The following is a 19,459-nucleotide window of genomic DNA, read 5'->3' as shown; positions in this document are numbered from 1 at the left end:
CCTAGAAAGTGTCCCAGAGCCTTGCTTGGCTCAGATTTTCAATTTCATCTTTTTCTGGCCACATGAAATTGAAGTGTTTGGCTGCTGTGTACCTTCAACCAAGGACTTTCTGGTTCCTACACAAGCGCTGAGCATGTCTGTTTATTTTCCCTTCCATGGCTATGTTTTCTAACACTTCAGATAATTAAATATAATTTTCCCATTAGTGTGTTAGCTATGCCAGTGGATATCTATAGCACATTTTGTTATTATATAATGTACTGCTTCTTTAGTCATACATGCCATTGCATTCTCATACATATATACATAAGTCTTTCAGGCTTTTGTTTCTGCAATTGCTGTCACCTTTAGCAGCTCGGTTCCTGCAGTTGCACAGCTTTGCATATACTGTGAGCTCAGGTAGTTGGACAGTTAGTATAGAAATGCAGATTCCCATACTTTACTGTGTAATAAGAACTCAGGGTGTGAATCTGAGGTAATTTACCACATATCACTGATTTTTAACAGAAAAGAAAGATATGAAACCTAGTGATGTTTGCTCAGTAAAGTACACCTTTTGTAAAACTTGTTGCAGGAGGTGTAAGGCTTTGGTCATCTAGTAATTTTTCTATGATAGTATTCCATTTGAGTTTGAAGTATTTTCAAAACTTCAGCTAAACAATTAATTTATACCTGTCAGCTAAAAATATCATCTTTCTTCTGTGTTACTCTTCTGAAACAGGTAAATTTCTGTGGAATTAGCTCCTGTTAAATACAATGTGCTTGGGGGTACACAAGGGGCAAGATCAGCACATGAATCTTAAGTTATTGCTAACGCAGTTTAGTCGATTTCTTGGCATTGCCCTTAGCAATCATTTTTTTATTTCATAAAGGTGTAGGGCATTCTTACAGCATGATGGGTCTTTCAGAAGTAGTAATACTGTCCAAAATTGGGACCTGCTAAGAAGCTGTACTGATAGCAAGTTCTGAACAACTGTCTGGGATATCTGTGTAGCAGTCAATCAATTGTAGTGACAAAACCATATACTCATATAGTGATAATTTAAAAGATGCATCAGTACATTATTATTTAATAAACTGTTGATTAGTTCTTGCTTACTCCCATTCATAAATATGTACCTGAAGGTCCTAAAGCTATACTTGAGGGCAATTTGTGTTTTGTGTTGTAGAATTGTAGGTTCTTCTGCTTTTGTGTATTCACAGTTTACACAGCTTTATGTACAGTTTAGAGTAGAGTAGAAACAGCAAATAAAAATGAAAGTCTTAAATTCAAAGATCAAGTATAGGCAGCAGAACTATGATAATCCTATCTTATGCCTTAAATATAGTCCCAAAAATAAAAGTAATGTCTGAAGAAAGATGGGATGTGAATACCAAAGTACTGCTTCCCATACAAAAATTGCAGGTTATGCAACACAACTTGGGAAGTTCAGAAAGGAAGGTGGGACTATGTATAGCAGTATACAGTATGTATTTATTTCAGGATTTTTTTTTCATGCAGCACCAACCATGTTCTTAATGACTGTATAATTTTTATACCACAGTTCCTAAAAAGAAAAATTTGCATGAGCATTTTTTTATTTGGTGACGTGTCTTTTTAGCCTTTGCTAAGGTTGGCTTTTAGTGAGGTAGGAAATGGAGGAAGACACCTAGGTAGGACTTAGGTGGATTATGGATAAAAAAATGCTGTGCAGACTTCTTCCTACCTCACTTCAAGCTATGGATTAAGATGAGATAGTTCTGGAAACTGGTAATTTACTTCAACTTTTCATCAATAGTATAGAGTCTTAGAAATGCAAACCTCTACAGAAGTTCTGAGAACACAGACCATACTTGCTTACATTTAGTTTTGTACACTGAAAATCAGTTCCATTTACTGGACTGCTGCCTCTCAGCATAGAGAACACTTGTGTCAATTATTCTGGCAGCTCTATGAGGCAGGAAAAATCCTGCTACAGCAGCTTTAGCATTTTGCATATGTGCTGTTGAAAGTCAAGCCAGTTGTATGTTTTCTCAAAGACGCAAAAAAATAAAGGCTTTTGTTTTTCAGCACATGGTCCAAATTAGTGCTAGGGTTTTTTAGGAGAGTGGTCTCATCAACTGGCTCAAAGGTTTGCAGAACAAACTAAAAAAATCCAACCCTACCCTAAAACCACACCAAACCCCAACAACAGTATGGAGTATAGCTCCACCCCACTCCAGAACAGTCAGGCTCCAAAGGTCAGAGGTATATAAAATCTTATTTAATATCTTGCCTAATTATCCTTAGTCATAAACTTTGGTTAGGTTTCTATTTTGTCTTGCGCTGCTATTATCTGTGTATGAAATAGAGCATTTTGAGAGGGTCATACCCATGAACTATCTTAATCTTAAGGAAAAAACCTTTTTTTTGCATTAAACCTCTGAACTTTGGGGTGGAAAAGATGTAAATGTTTATGGTTACTATCATACCAAAATCTGTCTTGTCATTGAATGCAATGAGAAAGCATTTGCATGTGAAGGCTTGCTTTTATAACTGTGGTTATACTGGTAAGGCTTGCTTTTATAACTGTGGCTATACTGAAATCACCAACAAACTTTTATGATAAACAAGAGAATTTGTAGAATTTCTTGAGGTTTGTCCCTACCCCGTTCCCTGTACTCTCATTCTCCCCTATAGAGATGTGTTGGCTGGTTGGGTGGTAACAAATCATCTTTACTGGTTTTATACTGACCTTTCTATCAGTGTTAATAATTACTTCTATCTCAACATGTTTAGTTTTATTTAGAGATTTATAACATAGTGTTTCTGGTGTGGTGCCAGTTAGATCCTTTCTCCTCAGCAGTGCTTCAGATGCATTTTGCTCTACAGGGACTTCTGTGCTCAAAGCGTCTCTCAGACTCCTGAGCCCAGGGTATGATAGTGTGCCAGTGAGTATTAATTCAGCACCTTGCTACACCAGTTTTGCCTGCTGAATTTAGGAAAAGTTATTAGACAGTACTGAGGAGCAGACTAGTCTCATTTTTAACGTCACAAGAGATGGGTTGAAGGCTGTATCCTTTCTACCTTTGTCTGCCCATGCCTTACTGCCTGCACATGATCAATTAGGCTATACACTCAACATAGTTTAATGATACAGAAATTCATCCTATGAATTTATTCCTTAGAAAATGCTTCTTTATCACCTGATTACTTGGAAAAATCTGAGCTCAAAGATGCTGGTAAGTAGTAGCTCATAGCTGGAGGAGGGTGTTTCTTTGAAATGTCTGCCCTGTGTTGAAGGTGCTCCAAGATCTTGATTTCTGAAAGTAAATTCAAGTAAGTTTTGACGGTCTGTCTTCATTAGGTGGTGTAGCCTAGGAAAATAAGGCTCAGTATTGAGCTACCTGTTCATGGTGACTGGAGTCATACCAAATTTATTAAAACATTGTACTGGTTAAAACAGCTGTGGTCTGCTTATTAAGCTTTGGAGTCTCATTTCCTTGCTTGATTTCCATATGGGAAATATATGTAGAAAAGTACAGAGTCAGTCTATTCCCATAATCCTATTCCTGCTGTTTATTTGGAAATGTGAACCCACAGTACCTTTGACATGTGCTTTCTTTCAGTGGTGTTGTTAGCACCTTCATATCTTGGCAGCTTTCCTGAAGCGTGCTGCAGGATTGGACCTTGTCATAGGTGATGTAAAGTGCATTACAAAAAATTACTTAGCTCTTGGTGCTGACTGAGAAACAAAAGTCTTCCTCTGCTTCTGGTCAGTGTGCAGATCGTGGGCATTTTGCTAGATGCTGGCAGCTTGTCCTGACATCAAGGGAGGTCCACTGCCAGCAGCTCGTTACATACTCATCGCTTCAGTAATGCACTGTCTGCCTGTCACTATAGCAACCCCCTGGAAAATTACCACAGCAGCCACTAAAATTCATTTTTATTCAAACTAATTGCAGAGATAATTGACTTTAGAAACTAGGTCTGTATTGTAAATTTACTCAGAACCATGTATTTTCTCATTTTCTCTCCTTTCTATAATGCCTAGCTGAGTAGGTACTGTTTGGGTGAGAGGCCATATAGCTACAGTGTGACTCATCAAAACAAAAGTTCTCAGTAGGTGGTGAAAACAAACTCTGTGTATCATGTGGCTGAGACCTAAATGTCTTGCACAGTTGCTACTACCTGTACAACCGAATTTCCTGTGGTAATGCTGGTGGTTACCCACTGTTGAACTAGACCTCAGGATGGCTTCCAGAGCATTTCCAATAACCATATTGTTATTATGACTTTAAAATTTGAAGCAATAAACTGAAAAAATACCTGGTTTGTGCAATTATTGGTTGCTCTCCTTTTGTGTAAGACTGTAGCTATGTCAAGTCTTGTGGTTTATTTGCAAGAGTGCATGTGTAGCCAGTTGTAGTATACGTTGGAGAGTTAAGTGCATTGGTAAGACTGATTGCAGTGTGTCTTAATCCATTTCTAATTGAGCATCTACCCTCAAACACACTATGCATTTCTCTTATGAGTTTAAATTTTTTTGTTTGTATGTAGGATTTGTTTGCCCAGGAGGGCAGTATAGTTGTCAGTACTTTAGGGTTGCATTAGCTAAGTGCTTTAGAACCACAGTGAATCAGTTTGTTTGTAAGGAGACAAAAGCCCGTCAAATGTTCATTTACTTCTCATCCATCTGCATTAAAAAACTCAACACATTTCACATAGCTGTGGCTTCACAAGTTTTCTTCTGGTTGCAGATAAGCCAATGGAGGAAGTAACTTCACCCTGCTTTCTTGCTGGAGTTTATGGACTTGCCACATCCTAGGATACATCCATCAAATAAACCATAATGAGAACAATTTCAGTAGTGTTTCTTCACTATTCCAAATAATTTTGACAGAGATGTGTTATTAAGCTATTGCACAAGTTAAAGGACTGCCAGCTGGGGATGGGCAAGGGAGCGGCTAGGGTGGTCTGGAGCCAGCAGAGTTGAAAGCAGAAGACAATTGGCACTAGCTAGAACTTTTGATGTTTTCATTTAAAGTTGCTGCCTTATTTGAAGTAATTTAAAAATAAATAAATTACTAGTTTGGTAAGCTGTAGAATGTTTAAGGCTTATGTGTGCAATGCTGCACTTCCCTGGTGATCAGGGAATTTGTTTAAACTCCAGCTTTCATAAAAAAAAAAAAAAAAAAAGTTAAATATCCAATTCTTTTGGTACAAAGAAGATTTAAAAGTAAAAGTCTTTATTTTGACAGTAAATAAACCATGGTAAGCCAAATAATAAAATCTCAGTGTTACAGGAACAGTTAGAATAGTGAAAAATGTGTGTGCTGCTGGTATGTCTTTAAATATTAATTGTATTCTAGTTGTCTTCTCTTTTTATGTAGTCACCTGCATTCACTTATATATTTCCTCTCAGCATTTTGAAATAGTGACTCAGCTCAACAACCAGTTGCTCAAAATAATCAGACTGTCATCCCACTCTGTTTAATGCAATGCAAAAGTCCATTCTTGTGCTTCATAAAGAGAAGGTGCCTTGGGTTTTGTCTGTGTCATACCATGGATGTAGAAATGTAGTATTTTGCAATTAATACGCAAGTTATGATAATGTATTGAGGTTATGTGTGTTGATTTGCTCTCATTGGTATTCTAGAAAGATTCCACCTGACTGAAAAGAGACATTTTATTTCTGTCATATCAAAAGTCTTCAGATAATGATGTAAAACAGTGCATACAATGGAAAAATCCAGATGTCAGTCCCAATGATAGATGTTCTTAAAGAAAATAGAGGTTTTTTTTAAAATTCTTACTTTATTTTAGAGGTTATGTAAATTTTAAAAGAGACATGCAGCATTTTTAGTGATTTTAGAATATCTTGAAGGCAACTTTGTGTTGCTGCTGCTGGCAAAACTTTCAGTTTGATTTTCAGAAACATTTTTAATCCCCCTGAAGTTGATAGCAGAACACGAAGTTACATATCTTCATGGAGTAACAGGAAGTGTAATTGTCTGCAGAACTGTCAGTAGCAGAAAATACCGGTTCCTTTGCTTCAGAACAACAGTGCAAAACTTGATTTAAATCCGAATTTCAGTACAAGTAATTTTTCAGCCGAAGTTAAAAGAGTCTGTTAAAATAAAATGTAAAGAAATTCCAAAAAAAAACCAGAAAAAAACCCAAACAAAACCAGAACAAACAAACAAAAGCAACAACAAAAAAACCAAACAGAAAAACCACAAATCAAAACTAAAACCACTTTTTTCTCTCTAGGAAAAATTTAATTCACAATTTGCAGTATGGTCATAGCATTAAAATAACAATGATAAAAGATTCAAGTTGTACAACTAAGACCTGGGATATTTTCATTTAAATAAATTGATACAATAATATATTAATTTATTAAGTTTTAAGTTAGAAGAAAAAGGTATGGGCATAAATATTACTAGAAAACAACAACAACAACAAAAAAGCAGGATGTATATTAAATGGCCTTTGTTAGGCTGTAGATTATGATTATGACTGTAAAAAAGATGAGATACTCCTACTGGTTTTGACACTAATTCCTTGATTCTGGGTTTGAATGTATAATTCAGGACAGTTCTTAGAGAGCCCAACACTCTTTATTCTGTTGAGTGAAGCAATCCAGGGAATTAAGTAAGACTGTATAAGGATGCATAGGGACTCTTCTGTGGACTGTGTAGGCTCTGTAGGGGGCTACAGGTGAAATGAGTGAAAAGGCAGTATCCTGTGTTTGGTGACTGAGTGAGCAGAACTTGAGCATAAAGGATGAGGAGAAGGGAAAGGTAAGTATTTTTTAAGGATAAATTAGTGTTTCTGAAACTTAGGACAGAAAATGCCCAAAAAACCTCATCTGCTCATTTATTGATTTCTAGAAACACAAATGAGATGTAACAATTTAATAGTATCTATCCGTTTGATTTATCACTTTTCTAAAATCAGCCAGGTGTGCATTACCAGATAGTAACATGTCCACTGTGCAAAGGTGCAGTAAACCAGGCTCGCCTTGGAGACCGCAGGTAAAGCTTGCCAAAGGAATACAACAAGACAATTGTGTAAATGGGCCACCTGCCAATTTATTCAGTTAAAATTATCTTGCTCTTATGAATACCACTGTAGCATGTAATGACTGGCAATGCTTCTTTATCTCCTTCCAAAATGTCATCACAAAATAAAACTAATTGTTCTGTGTGTGGGAGGGAATAAGAATCTCGTTCAGAGTCTGTCACTTTCTTATGGTGATGGTTATGGATTTCATTCACTTTTTTTTTTTTTTTTCCTTTTCTGCCAACTAATTGATGGTGAGCTTGTTCCTGCTGCTTTTTTGTGTAAAACCTGATGGCAGATGCAGTGCTCAGACTCTTGAGCCTTTTTCTCACTGCCAGAAACCAATTAGCATTCTCAGAAAATATTTTCAGACTACTACCTTCTGGCTTAACTGAGATAGTGTTCAATACATCTTTCTCACATTGCTATTTACTATTGGATTGATACTCCATTATTAAAGCATAGTGAAGGAAATTTGATAATTTTATAATTGAGCCAGTAATAATTTGGCTCTTCCCAAAGCTAACAAATTATTCTGTATTTTTACTGTAAAGTAGAAATTAAACTTATTTGTTTCTGTCATTGTTTAGGAAAACTTCTCACTATTTTACTAAAAAGTAATTCAGAACACCTAGAAGAAGTCTGATTATTTCTTGTGTGGGTTTATTTGAAAAGAGTGCCTTCACTAATTACTACAAGGAAAAGAACATGTTCAGGAGTTGATGACACTTTATCATTAAATAAAGTATAAAACCATTGATCTCATTGCCTAGAGTGAATGAGGGGATCCCTACATTAGTTTATCTTTTCAGTGGCTAACTATAGGTTACTTTTCTGCTGTGAACTAGCCAAATGTCAAAGAACTTGGTTTCCTGCAGCAGTCTTTCTGCCACATGTCCACCATGGGGAGAGCATAAGCTTCATGGTGCACTGACTTCATTAGATGTCCAGCTCCTGGACACACACGTGTATCTTCTTTTTTTGAGGATGTTTTTCAGGACAGCTAATTAAAACTTACAGTACACGGGTGCTTTATGGTTGAAACTCACCATTAACCAATAAGCAGAATAGGTCTATGCCATTGTTACTGAGCATTTACAAGCAATTTTATACAATTTTGGGTTATTTGCTAGCCAGCTGGAGTGTTTTTCAAGTACTTCAGACTTATTAACCTGATCAGAAGTTTCAGTGTGAACGCAGGAGTTCAGGTGCCAGAGATCACACTAATTAGTTTGTGCTGCCTTCTGGTAACAAGATCTGGAGAGTGTTTTAACTGTCAGTGGTTGGTCTTTTCCATTTTTAATTTATTCTCAAAACAGGGCTGTTTATCTTCCTGTCATTTTGTGACTGGTAATGATCTATTACCAGTCAGTTACACCAGACTGCTATAGACCACTATCTATTCTATAGCAGTCCATTGTTTTGTGAAAGGTTCATTCAGTTTTGATATTCATACAGACTGAATATCACGAAATATGTTACAGATTCAAAACAATTTTGTATTTTTCACACGTTGTGTAGTACTATGCCTTTGAATTTCCTAGAATTATGTAATTGACAACTTTGGTGAATTTTCATGTGAAAGCCAAGCCAAGTTGTATGGGATTAAAAAAAAAAACATAATAATTATGCTACCTTTCTTGTAGAATTAGCTTGAACCTATGTAAGTGGAGATGGGAGTACATTTTTATATTTTGTCCCCTCTTTTCTGCCGATAATACTTTTTTTTTTTTCTGTTGTACTTCTCCCTACCCCACAACCCACTTCCTTCCCAAGTTTTCCTTTCTCTTTTCCTCAGTGAGATGATGGTGTCACTGTCTAGCATTCCTGTTGTTTCTCCCTGTTTATAGCTATCTTAATGACTTGGACCGTATAGCAGATTCCACCTATCTGCCAACCCAGCAGGATGTGCTCAGAGTTCGAGTCCCAACAACAGGGATCATTGAATATCCATTTGACTTACAAAGCGTCATTTTCAGGTAGGAAAAAAGTTTTAGCACCCACTTGCTTTGCCACATCTATCATGTTCCTAGTAGCTCTTAGTGAATATGATCAAGTGCTTGTGGAGTCAGATAATGAGGTAAGCAACTGTCAGCAAAACCCATGAGTTAAAAAAAAAGTAGTTTTACCAGTCCAGTCCCAGGTGTTTTCTAAATGCATCTACAAGCAATCATGCACAGCTGGGACCCAAAGGAGAAGCACTTCAGGAGTGAAAGGGCAGGAAGGGTTCAATCTTCAAGTAGGGCTAAGCAGATCTGCTCCATAAAGGATTCAAAGAAGTCTTTATTTTGTGTTAAGAGGAATACAGTTGAACACAGAGAAATGTTTGTTGAGTTACTGTTATGAGCAGAGGCACAATAATAGGTGGTGTAAATGAAGACAAAATTTATTGATTCCTAAGGAACAGCCCCAGGGTAGCAAACTCCATTCCTTTGACTTAAAGCCCAAGGTGTATATTGTATTTTTATTTTAAAAAAACGAGAAGTAAGCAAGTGGGTGGGCTGAGGGTTCAAAGCACGCTATCCATTACTTTGAATGCAGCTTTGAATGAAGACTAAGGATTATTTTTTTATGTTCAAGGCATTTTTTTTCTCCTGAGGGCTTCTTAAAGTTACTCATTGAACTTTTATGAATTTTACTCATTAGCACTGTTCTGTGAAAATCTTTCAGCACATACTTTAAAAAGTTAGATGAAAAAAGGAGAACATTCGACAATATCTTCTTCATGGCTGGGTACAAATTGCACTGTTTAAGACAGTGGTTGATGTAAAGTAAAACAGGTGTCCCTGGACAATCACATTTTGTATATTGAACTTTCTTCATGATTTTTTTTTAAACACCTTGGAACTCTGGAAATTTTTACATTTGCAGTGTTTTCATAAAACAAAACTATTGTTATGTGAATTGTATAATTATCTGTGTCATTCAGAGCTGAACTTCCAGAAATTATGATGCAGTCTGCACCCACTTCATCTCCTATAATTTTGGAAGCTAGACACATGTAGTTAAAAAAGAGGAATCTGTCGGACTTGGTTTCTTTCAAGTCAAACTAGAAGTATCTGGTTCTGTCTTTTTCTGTTTGGATTATTCTTTTGTAGCTACAAAGTCAACACATAAATACTAAGCATTTTATTTATACAAATCAAAGCCGAATTTGTTGGAAGTTGCATAAAGAAAAATTAGTTATGATAATTTTCAAATACTATTCTAACTATCCAAAATAAGCTTCATGAGTCAAAACTTTCTTGCAGGTGGTTTTTACACCACACTACTGAACTATTTATATTTTTTAACAACAGAGGAAAACTTCTGAACGTTTTTGATTTTAGTTTCAAATATATTCATTACTTTAATTCAAACTTTTGTTTTCAAGTTACACATACATAGCCTAGTAGGCTTTCCAGCACACTTGGGCCAGTGTTACTCTAACTCTAGGAAGGATCTAGACAGTCTTAGGGCTGAGCACCAGTCTGGGCAGCTTAAGTTTTGGCTTTCAGCAAACTTGTCACCTGTCTGTCTAGATTTTCTTGGTGTGCCAGAACACTGCCTTCTTCCCTTCTTTTTCTCTCCCCTGTATCTCTAAAGATTGCAGTCCCAGAATTAATGGAAGAATGTGTTTATTTGTTCCACACAAAGTAAAGCATAGTTTGTTTGAATGTGGGTGTGGCAGAAATATGGCTTTAAATGTGTTTGTTGACACTTTGAATTAGGAAATTCAACCCGCAAAGCTATTTTTGTTCTTCACTGAGGTGTGACAACCTCAGGAGGGAAGACAGTGGTGTAACTTGAAGACTTTGGTAACCAGCCAAGAGGTACTTTTCGCACTCAGCTTTAAATTGTGGAGCAGTTGAAATTGAAATTTTAGCACCAAAGTGGAGGGAGTGTGTGTGAATGTTCTACTTTCTTAATATATATGCCATCAGTGTGATACTAGGATAGAATCTAATCATTCTTTACTCTATGTGGCCCATATTGAAATTAAAATATCTGACTTGACAATTTACAGTTCTGCTATTTCCTTTTCATTGATTTCATGGCCTGATTAAACCATGATTTTTGTAAGGTGGCCTACTTTCTTTTTCTAATTAGTCTACTACATATTGCCTGAAGTCTCATTTCCTGTAGTTCATTTTTACAAAGAAAAGTGTAGTGTTTAATAATTTATGTCATCCTTTTTAGTTAATACAGTTTTTTATTAATATAATTTTAATGAGTAAATAGAAATCTTTAAAAAGTACTATTTTCTATTTGAGGGGGCGAAGGGGGTGGTGCTGGTTATATGACCTTCCTCATTAGGAAATAAAGACTCTTTATTTCAAAATGTAGTGCCTGATGGATGGTCAATTGTAAATCTATATGTGTCCTTATTTACCTTATTCAAGAGAAATACATTTGGATTATAAATCAGATGAGGTTACACTTAGGACTTGGGAGTCTTTGTTAGTGTCTTTCACTAGATATATGTGAAATGGTGCTGGGAACTGGTTCTATTTTCATGTCCTTGAAGCAGTTCAGAATTAAAAGTTCTGGGGAATGTAACTCTTGTATAAGGGGACACACATAGAAAATAAGACAAGAGTTCAGACTGCCTGTTATTCACAGACATTTGCAGGATGACTTCTAAATGACACATCCATGAAGTTGCACTCCCATGACAAACACCTGAAGAATTGGGAGCTTCAGTCCTGAAGATAAGCATGCCTGGCTATCCAACTGTATTTTAGCTATGATTTCTCGAACAGGTGATATTCAGACCCAATGGCATTTCTTTTAAGTGTGTTTCTAGATTGTAGATTACTTGATTTTGGTGCATAAATACAAAACAGGAAGAGTCAGTTAGGATGGTATACTTTAACACATCCTGCAAAAATTTCAGTTGATGTACAGTCATGAAATACTTCTAACAAACACAAAGGAGAGATAGCTAACTGTTCCAAATTCTGCCCTTAATAAAATAGAAAGTCTGTCTAGATTCATTGCTGAAAATGAGGACAAAATTTGAACCAGAGTACAGAATATACTAATTACATTAATAGTACTGTAAATTAAGTAAATATTCCATCAGTCTGATGTGATGTGAAAAGGACAACATGCTGTAAATTAAATTATTAGATGTTTGACCTTTCCAGTTTTTCAGAAAACTGTAATAGGATTAAAGGTGAGATTAAAAAAATGAAGGAATCATCTCTCCATTAAATGGATTTATTATATATTCTGTCTTGTGGGTCACACTCTAGCTCTGAATTATGCCAGCAAATTTGGAGAAATTAACCATTTTATTAAATGGCACAGTTTAGAACATCTTCTTGTGTTTAAAATCAACTTAACTGTTTACATAAAGTGAGGGTTTTTTTAGATTTCCATGATATGCTGAATTTGAATATTTGTTAGAGATAGCTTCTTTCAACATATCAAATCTCAGTGTCTCAGTGCAATGATTAGAAAAATGAGTTCCAGCTTTGTAAGAAAACCATAGCCACTTGCAGTTATGGAAGAACTAGAGACATAACAGTATATGTGTAAAATGAAGTTCTAAAAAAACGTGAGTATCATTATCTTTGCACATTTAATTAAGTACTTAGAAACAGCAAAATAGAGAACAGTGTTTATTGAAGCTTGTAAATATTTATTAGCGCACTAAAAGTCTTAAGGTATATAAGATTTCATATGGTTTGTGTCACTCTGTGGTGGTTATGTAAACATTTTTATTTTCTAGGGTTCTCAGATCAAAACCTGAAAAGACAGAATATAATTTCCTCAGTTCAGCTAAATTAATTAATTAATAGGCTAAGTAAAAATTAGAAACTTTCTAAACTATCAAAAAGTAAATGCTGTCTTTCCTGAGAAATGCTGCCTTTCCTTCAGAAGCTGCAAAGCAACAGAGGCATTGGACAGCATGAAGTATGCATTGATAAAAGATGATTTTTATATGTAAGTCATTATGAGTATTCTGAACATTGCCCAAAATATATTGGGGGAAAATGCCAGTTTAGATTATTTTAATCAGAGATAATACATTTTGATTAAATTGAAAAATGTGAAATTCTTACAGAATTGGAGGGAAATTGTAACTCTCCTTGATAAGAGGAGATTGTTGTTTTGGTAGATTACTGTACCTTTTAAAAAATACCTTTTGTTTTAAAGCCCTTTTTAAAGTTCGTAGTGTGTCCTAAGAAATTACATTTGATTTAGCTGAAGTCAAAATTGGTAATTTTAACATCATAATGTCATGGAATTTATCTTAAAACAGTAGCACCTTCACTTCCCTTCTATCATCAAACTGCCACTCAATTTTCATTGAAGCTTTATTAAAAGTACCATCTGCTTATAATCCATGTATTTACAGATTACAGTTCTTGTGGAAAAGGCTTGCAATGTATGTAGCAGGCAGGAATGGCTTAAGAATTCTGAGATTTTAAAATAACAAGAAAATTAATTTTTTGCTTAAGAAATCCTAGACACATTATCCTAGAAGTCTTTTCCAACCTAAACCATTCTATGATTCTGTGCCTTCAAGCTGTGTCTAATATTGCCATTACTTCCTGTCTGTTCTCCTTTCACACATCTTAAGGTGTTTTCTAGGATCTGTCTCTTCTGAGAGCTTGGCAAATGCTGTATTGCTCAATGGACATTAAAAAGAAATGATGCCATAAAGATAATTTATCCTTCTTGTGTCCACTGGCATTCACTTCCTTACAATGTGGTTTATCTGCTTTAAGGACCTGCATCATCTTATCTGGTGTGATAACCAGAATCACTCTTTTTTGTTCCAGTCTTGATCAGTCCCTTTTGAAATATTCTAACATGGATTTTTGCATGAGATACAATTATCTTCATTCAGAACTGAAGGAGTTCCTCAGAAACTTGTCTAAACCGTCTCCATCATGCTGCAGTATGACATACAATGGGTGTAGCAGCCAGGTGTGTGAAGACTGCTGCTTGCACTGCTTGGGAATTCTGCTGCTGTAACTTTATGCTCTCTCATTCTGTCCTCAGCATCCCATTGTCTTACAGCTTTTTATCCTGAGCTTACAGACTTCAAAGCAGTGGCTGCTACTGAAAAAGTGCAGCTGTGATCCTCTATCAAGCCTTCCAGGTTTCTGAAATGTAGAATAGCAGGTTCATTTACCAGTACCAGATGTTTATGTGGCACTAGCAGTAAGAAGGCATAATTTTGTAATTTGAGATGTGAACAGAACCAGTAGGTCTGGAGGTGGCTTTAGCAACATTTCCAATAGCCATTGCACATATCTTTCAGGAATTCAGGGAGTCTCAGACAAGCTAGAACATCTATGTCTCTGGAACACGAAAAAAAGGACCATCAACTGAGTCTCTCATGGAAGCAGCGTGGAGCTAAATACTCCAGGAAGAAAGTTGCTCTTAAAAATGTCTTGTCCAAAACATTACCAACAGGGGATCATTAAAGTGACTTAACAGTCTGTAAATACAGTGGCCATCAGTAAAACTGTTTCTGATTTGTCTATATCATGAGGGCTGAAAACAGAATTGTTTGTTTAGAGAGGTAGGATCTCCATCCTGAAGAGAGATGTTCAAACCTTGTCTGAATGCAACCATGAGTAAAAATGATATGATGAGCAAGTTTTTCCTGCAGGGAGCAAGGAATTGTACCTGATGACTTCCATGTACAGATCCACTCCAATGTAATTCCTTCCTTGATTCTAAAAAAAAAATTGTATGACTTGTGAAAGGAGCGGTTTTTTCTTTGTTTTCTTGGTGAGCATCTTTGTAGTCATGTCATAAGGTTTTTCCATAGCTTCTTTAATACCCCTGAAGAACCCTACTTTATTTGATAGTGGATATCTGCATTAATGTAGTTACCTTCACAATACTTAATTTAAACTGAAGCACTGTCTTGCAATTTTATCAGATGAAGGCAGAACAGGATATTAAGAAAATTAGGGCTTCAGTATCTCAGCCACAACTACAAATTGAAACTGAACAAACTTTGTATAGTGGTTTTCTGCAATGTTTTTGTGCTCCAAGTAACTGAATAAAGGCACTTTTGATTGATGGAAAAAAAGGTTCTTTTGATTGATGGAAAAATCCGTTGTTTGTAGATTGTGCAACAGAGAAAGGATCAATGTTGCTAGGTTTGTTAAAAATACTGCAGTTAAAATCTAATTTATTAAAAATTATTAAATTTTTATTAATATAATTACATGAAACCTAGGGCTTACAGCTTAAATTTTAAATCCAAATAAAAGTACATCTGCAAAACAGATGAGCCGAGACAGAACTTGTGTAGTGTTAATTTGTGTAATACATTAACAGGTGACAAACTGGTACAGTGTTCCAGTCACACTTTGTTCTGAGGTGTGCAAAAATAAGAAATGGCGTGAGGCTGCACAGTTCAGAGTATGTTTACTCTTCAAAGAGGCAATTACCTGAACAACATATTTTATTTTTTCATCAGAACTCTCATGCTGTTCACATCTGAGCATGCTTCTACTTCTCTTCCAGCACTGTGTTACTTATTCAGAGGTTAGTCATACATGGCTTAGCTTGAAGGCTGAAAGAAAACAATTCTGAGATCAGAGGACTTCAGTCTTCCTACATCATAAATAAATGTAATGCTTCATTTGGCTGGTTTTTTCATCAACAGCCAACAATCCAGAACAATTGAGCATATGGCAGGAGGATAATGCAAACTCCCAGTTAGAACTAAATCCTCAAATAGCCTTCATACTTACTTATTTAATTATTATTTTCCCATGGGAAATCAAATCTCCGGAATTGATTATTTATTTGGAAACTTGAGAAAATAGCTTGTTAACTACCTGTCAAACCTCATTGCTGGATGTATTATATCTGTTCGTACCTGTCCACACAAATGCATATTTTTTTTTTGGCTTGTGGATAAAGGATCTTTTGAATGTAAACTGTCAGTGCTGGGAAAGATTTTCATTAGGAAGAGTCAGAGCCTCTCTCTTTTGTTGAAGTGGGTGGTTTGTAATGGAAGTAGGGGGGGTTGGATGATAATAAACTGGCATACAGAGGCTGCCAGAAATGTTGCTTGTAAATGTTCCTACTGGCAAAGATGTGACTGCTTTTTTTTTCTCTTTTTTTTCCTCTTCTTTTTTTTTTTTTTTCCTCTGAATAACTAGTGTCAGCACTGTCCAGAAAAGAGTTTTTTTCAGAGACAATTTTATTTTAAAATATTTTCACTTATTTTTCTCTTATTTTTAAACTTATTTTTAAATATGTGTAGGTATTATAAAAATAGCCAATTTTGGCATTAATGTTATATCATGAAAATTAATTTAAGAGCCATTTTTACATTTAAAAAATACTTGACAGCAATACTTGAAGCATGTTTTATGACTACTTTATTTATAGACCATTTTTGCTTTGGACAGTATTTTTGAGTTTTGATGGTTGTTGAACATTTAATGGATTTCAGCTGCCACTTGCTTCATCTATGTCTCTGCTGGGTACATAAAACTGCCACGTACTTTCAAGTGCAGTGTTGCAAATTCAGTTTGTTGGAGAGTTGAGAGTTCTTCTTCCAGGTGATTTAAAAATACAATTCTTATCTACAGAGGCATCTTCCCAGTCCTCTACCAGAAGCTGTTTTTTTCAGGCTAGTTTACAGAAAGATCGAAGACAGTGAACAAAATAAAGGAATTATTCCTAAGCTCTGTTTGAAATGGCCTCTGACTGCATTTGTGTTACTCATCCAAATATTTGTACAACCCTTGCAGTTTTTACTTAGATGACTAGTTACATCAGTAGAGCTACAAGATTATACTTCATACTGTTGGCAAAAATGCGAAGCACTTCCAATTTTGATACTGTATTTACTTTTTTATATAGTGGAGAACTCTGCACTTGCATCCCACTTCCTCATTTCCTCTACTGTTTCCTAGGTTTTGCATAGCAGCTTCATTAAATTTTTGCCAAGAAATATACTGTAGGTCTTTCTGTACAGCTTGACATTGCTTCTCTGAAAATAATTGCTGGAGGTCTTAGTTGGATAATAGAGATATTCCGAGTTAATGTAGAGTTGTACATAAAAAACATTCACAATGCAAGGTTTTGTCAACCAAAATAAGAGTCCATGAGAATGACACTAGCCTCCTAAATATTAACTTCTGCTTTTTCTGAAGCTCTCTTGCATCAGTGTCTCATTTTCTATCATCTCAGAATGCCCTCTGATTTAAATAAGCATTTTTGTCAGCATACACAAGTTACATACACAAGTTGCTTACTGAAAAATGCATTTGATTACCTCCTTGCCACCTTCTCTTTCACTGCATTCCAACAAAATGTAGTTCCTCAGAATATCTGAAATCCTGATTGTTTTAACAGACACTGCTTGAATTGCTAACATTTTTTTAAAGAGGAAAGTAATTATTACATTTTTCTCTTAGTGTGTGAGTTACAGTATGCCCACTAGATGCCACTCTAGATAGTCATAAAGACAATAATGGGTGAAACTCCACTAGTGCTTCTCTGTTGTTTCAGATTAATATTTTACTAAGTGTTTCCTGTCAAAGCACTGCTTGTTAGCTGGGAAATGCTGCTTTCCCTTCACTGGGTACTAGCTGATACAGCTTTTAAATGCTGTTTTAACACTTTTGCAGGTATTCTTCAGGATCTGACAGTTGAGTGCTTATAAATTATCTCAGTTTTGTTATTTCTCTAATTGTAGTAGTAATTGCATTTTTCCAGAGCAACAGATAGCACAGAGAATTTCAGTATTTACATTCAAACTAAAAATCCATCATTTTAATAGGAAAATTGAAAGTGTACATATAAAAATAAAATAGGAAGGAAGTATACTCCTTTTTAATCCATTAATATTTAAGGAAGAGTAGGTTTGCATTTGGATAAAAATGTGGGAAAACATGGTTTATACTTCTGCTTGTATTTGTGCTAATGTTTAATGGTTGTACAAAAACTTTCCAGCATAAAATCTTTCATGAAGAGGTACATGATAGAAAGAAATTCCATTTTATTTTTGTTTCATAGAAACATGTTTCTAGTCATAAAATTAGACAGTCATGTAATTCATTAGTAAGTACAGTGGTTTTTCTTGATATTTATTTAAATATTAGGATAACTTTGTCCAAGATTATGTAACCTGTTTTTAGTTAACAAATTCACTATTGGAGTATGTCTGCTTACTCTGTTTCATAGTGATATTTTTACATTGAACTGGCAACTTTGTCAGGTTGTATGGTAGATGGAGAATTTTACACTGGCATCTGTATACCTAACAAGAAAAATAGAGGAACAGCTGATGATATCAATATGTTTTTGTGTAATTTGGGATTAACTGCAGACAAAAGCTGAGCAGGGAAGTTACCCAGGCCAGCAGATCTTTAGGGATGGTGAAAACAGTAATCCTGCTGCTCATTTTCCATGTGCCAAGCCAGGGAGGCTATGATGAGCTGTTGCTGCTGTTGAACAGGGGCTGCTGTTGAAGGTTGGCTTCACTGCCGACATTCACATGCCGGCTCTCAGCTACTGAGAAAGCCTTGAGCCACATCCAGCTGCACATTTCTGTGCATTGCTTATTCAGGTTTCAACCTGCAGCATTTTTTTGTTGAAGCAGAAATAAGATTTTTCTGGAAACAATGTGGTGAGATAGAGCTGCTCATAACAGGAGAGAGATTAAGTACGTAGGAAAACTAGTAAATACTGCCTGCTCCCCATTGTTGCTGGGTTTTGATTTTTTTTGTTCTTTGTGGTTTTGTTTTTTAGGGGGTGGTTGGTTGGTTGGTTGGTTGGTTGGTTGGTTGGTTTTTTTGGGGGGGGAGTTGTTTTGTGTTTTTTGGTTTGTTTGTTTGTTTGTTTGTTGAGCCACACTGTTTTGCTTGGTTTGGCAAAGCTTCCTTCATAATGCGTCTGACAGAAGGTCAGATCCCCAATGCTGGTCTCTTTCCATACTCCTTGTAATCCTTTCCCTACTTCCAGTGAAAATAGGGTAACATGAAACTATCTTTTACACAAGAAACTGTGTATCCTGTTAAAGAAAGGCTTTTTTCAGAACACTAGTTCAACCGTATGATCTTGTGATTAATTAAACTGGTAAAAACTATTATGGCACATACATTCAGTAAAGGAAAAGAGTAAGCATGCTAACGAGTGAGCTATCATTAGAAACAAAAAACTAGTTTAAGACAAATTTTAGAGGTTAATAGGCAGTGTTGGAGGAATTTACCCTGGCATAAAAATTGGTTTTATCTGCTGTATAACGGGTGAACCATAAAACCATAAAAGTTGAGTTGCCCTTAGTAATTGGCTGAACAGAGAGATGAAAGACAGCAGAAAGTTAAGCAGAGATTGGTAAGTCAAAAATTAATCACTTCAAATTTTTTCTTAATGAGTCAATCATAGTAAACTAATGAAACCATTATAGCATTTTAATCTGTTATGGCAAACTGTATTTCTTTATACAGGCAGATA

General features: G+C 35.6%; 1 pseudogene across 1 annotated transcript in view; it reads left to right on the top strand.

Annotated features, from left to right (window-relative positions):
* Positions 1-19,459, top strand: part of LOC121351828 — a 117,958-nt pseudogene that overhangs the window by 84,692 nt on the left and 13,807 nt on the right. Inside the window, exon 4 of the transcript XR_005954844.1 lies at positions 8,878-9,107. The product of XR_005954844.1 is annotated as a guanine nucleotide-binding protein G(q) subunit alpha-like (transcript). The remainder of the gene's footprint in view (positions 1-8,877; positions 9,108-19,459) is intronic.

This window comes from Pyrgilauda ruficollis, unplaced genomic scaffold, assembly GCF_017590135.1.
Source record: "Pyrgilauda ruficollis isolate IOZ18807 unplaced genomic scaffold, ASM1759013v1 scaffold174, whole genome shotgun sequence".
NCBI classification, from domain to species: Eukaryota; Metazoa; Chordata; class Aves; order Passeriformes; family Passeridae; genus Pyrgilauda; species Pyrgilauda ruficollis.
The sequence above is the reverse complement of the archived record's forward strand: the minus strand, read 5'-3'. Positions and strand labels throughout refer to the sequence as shown.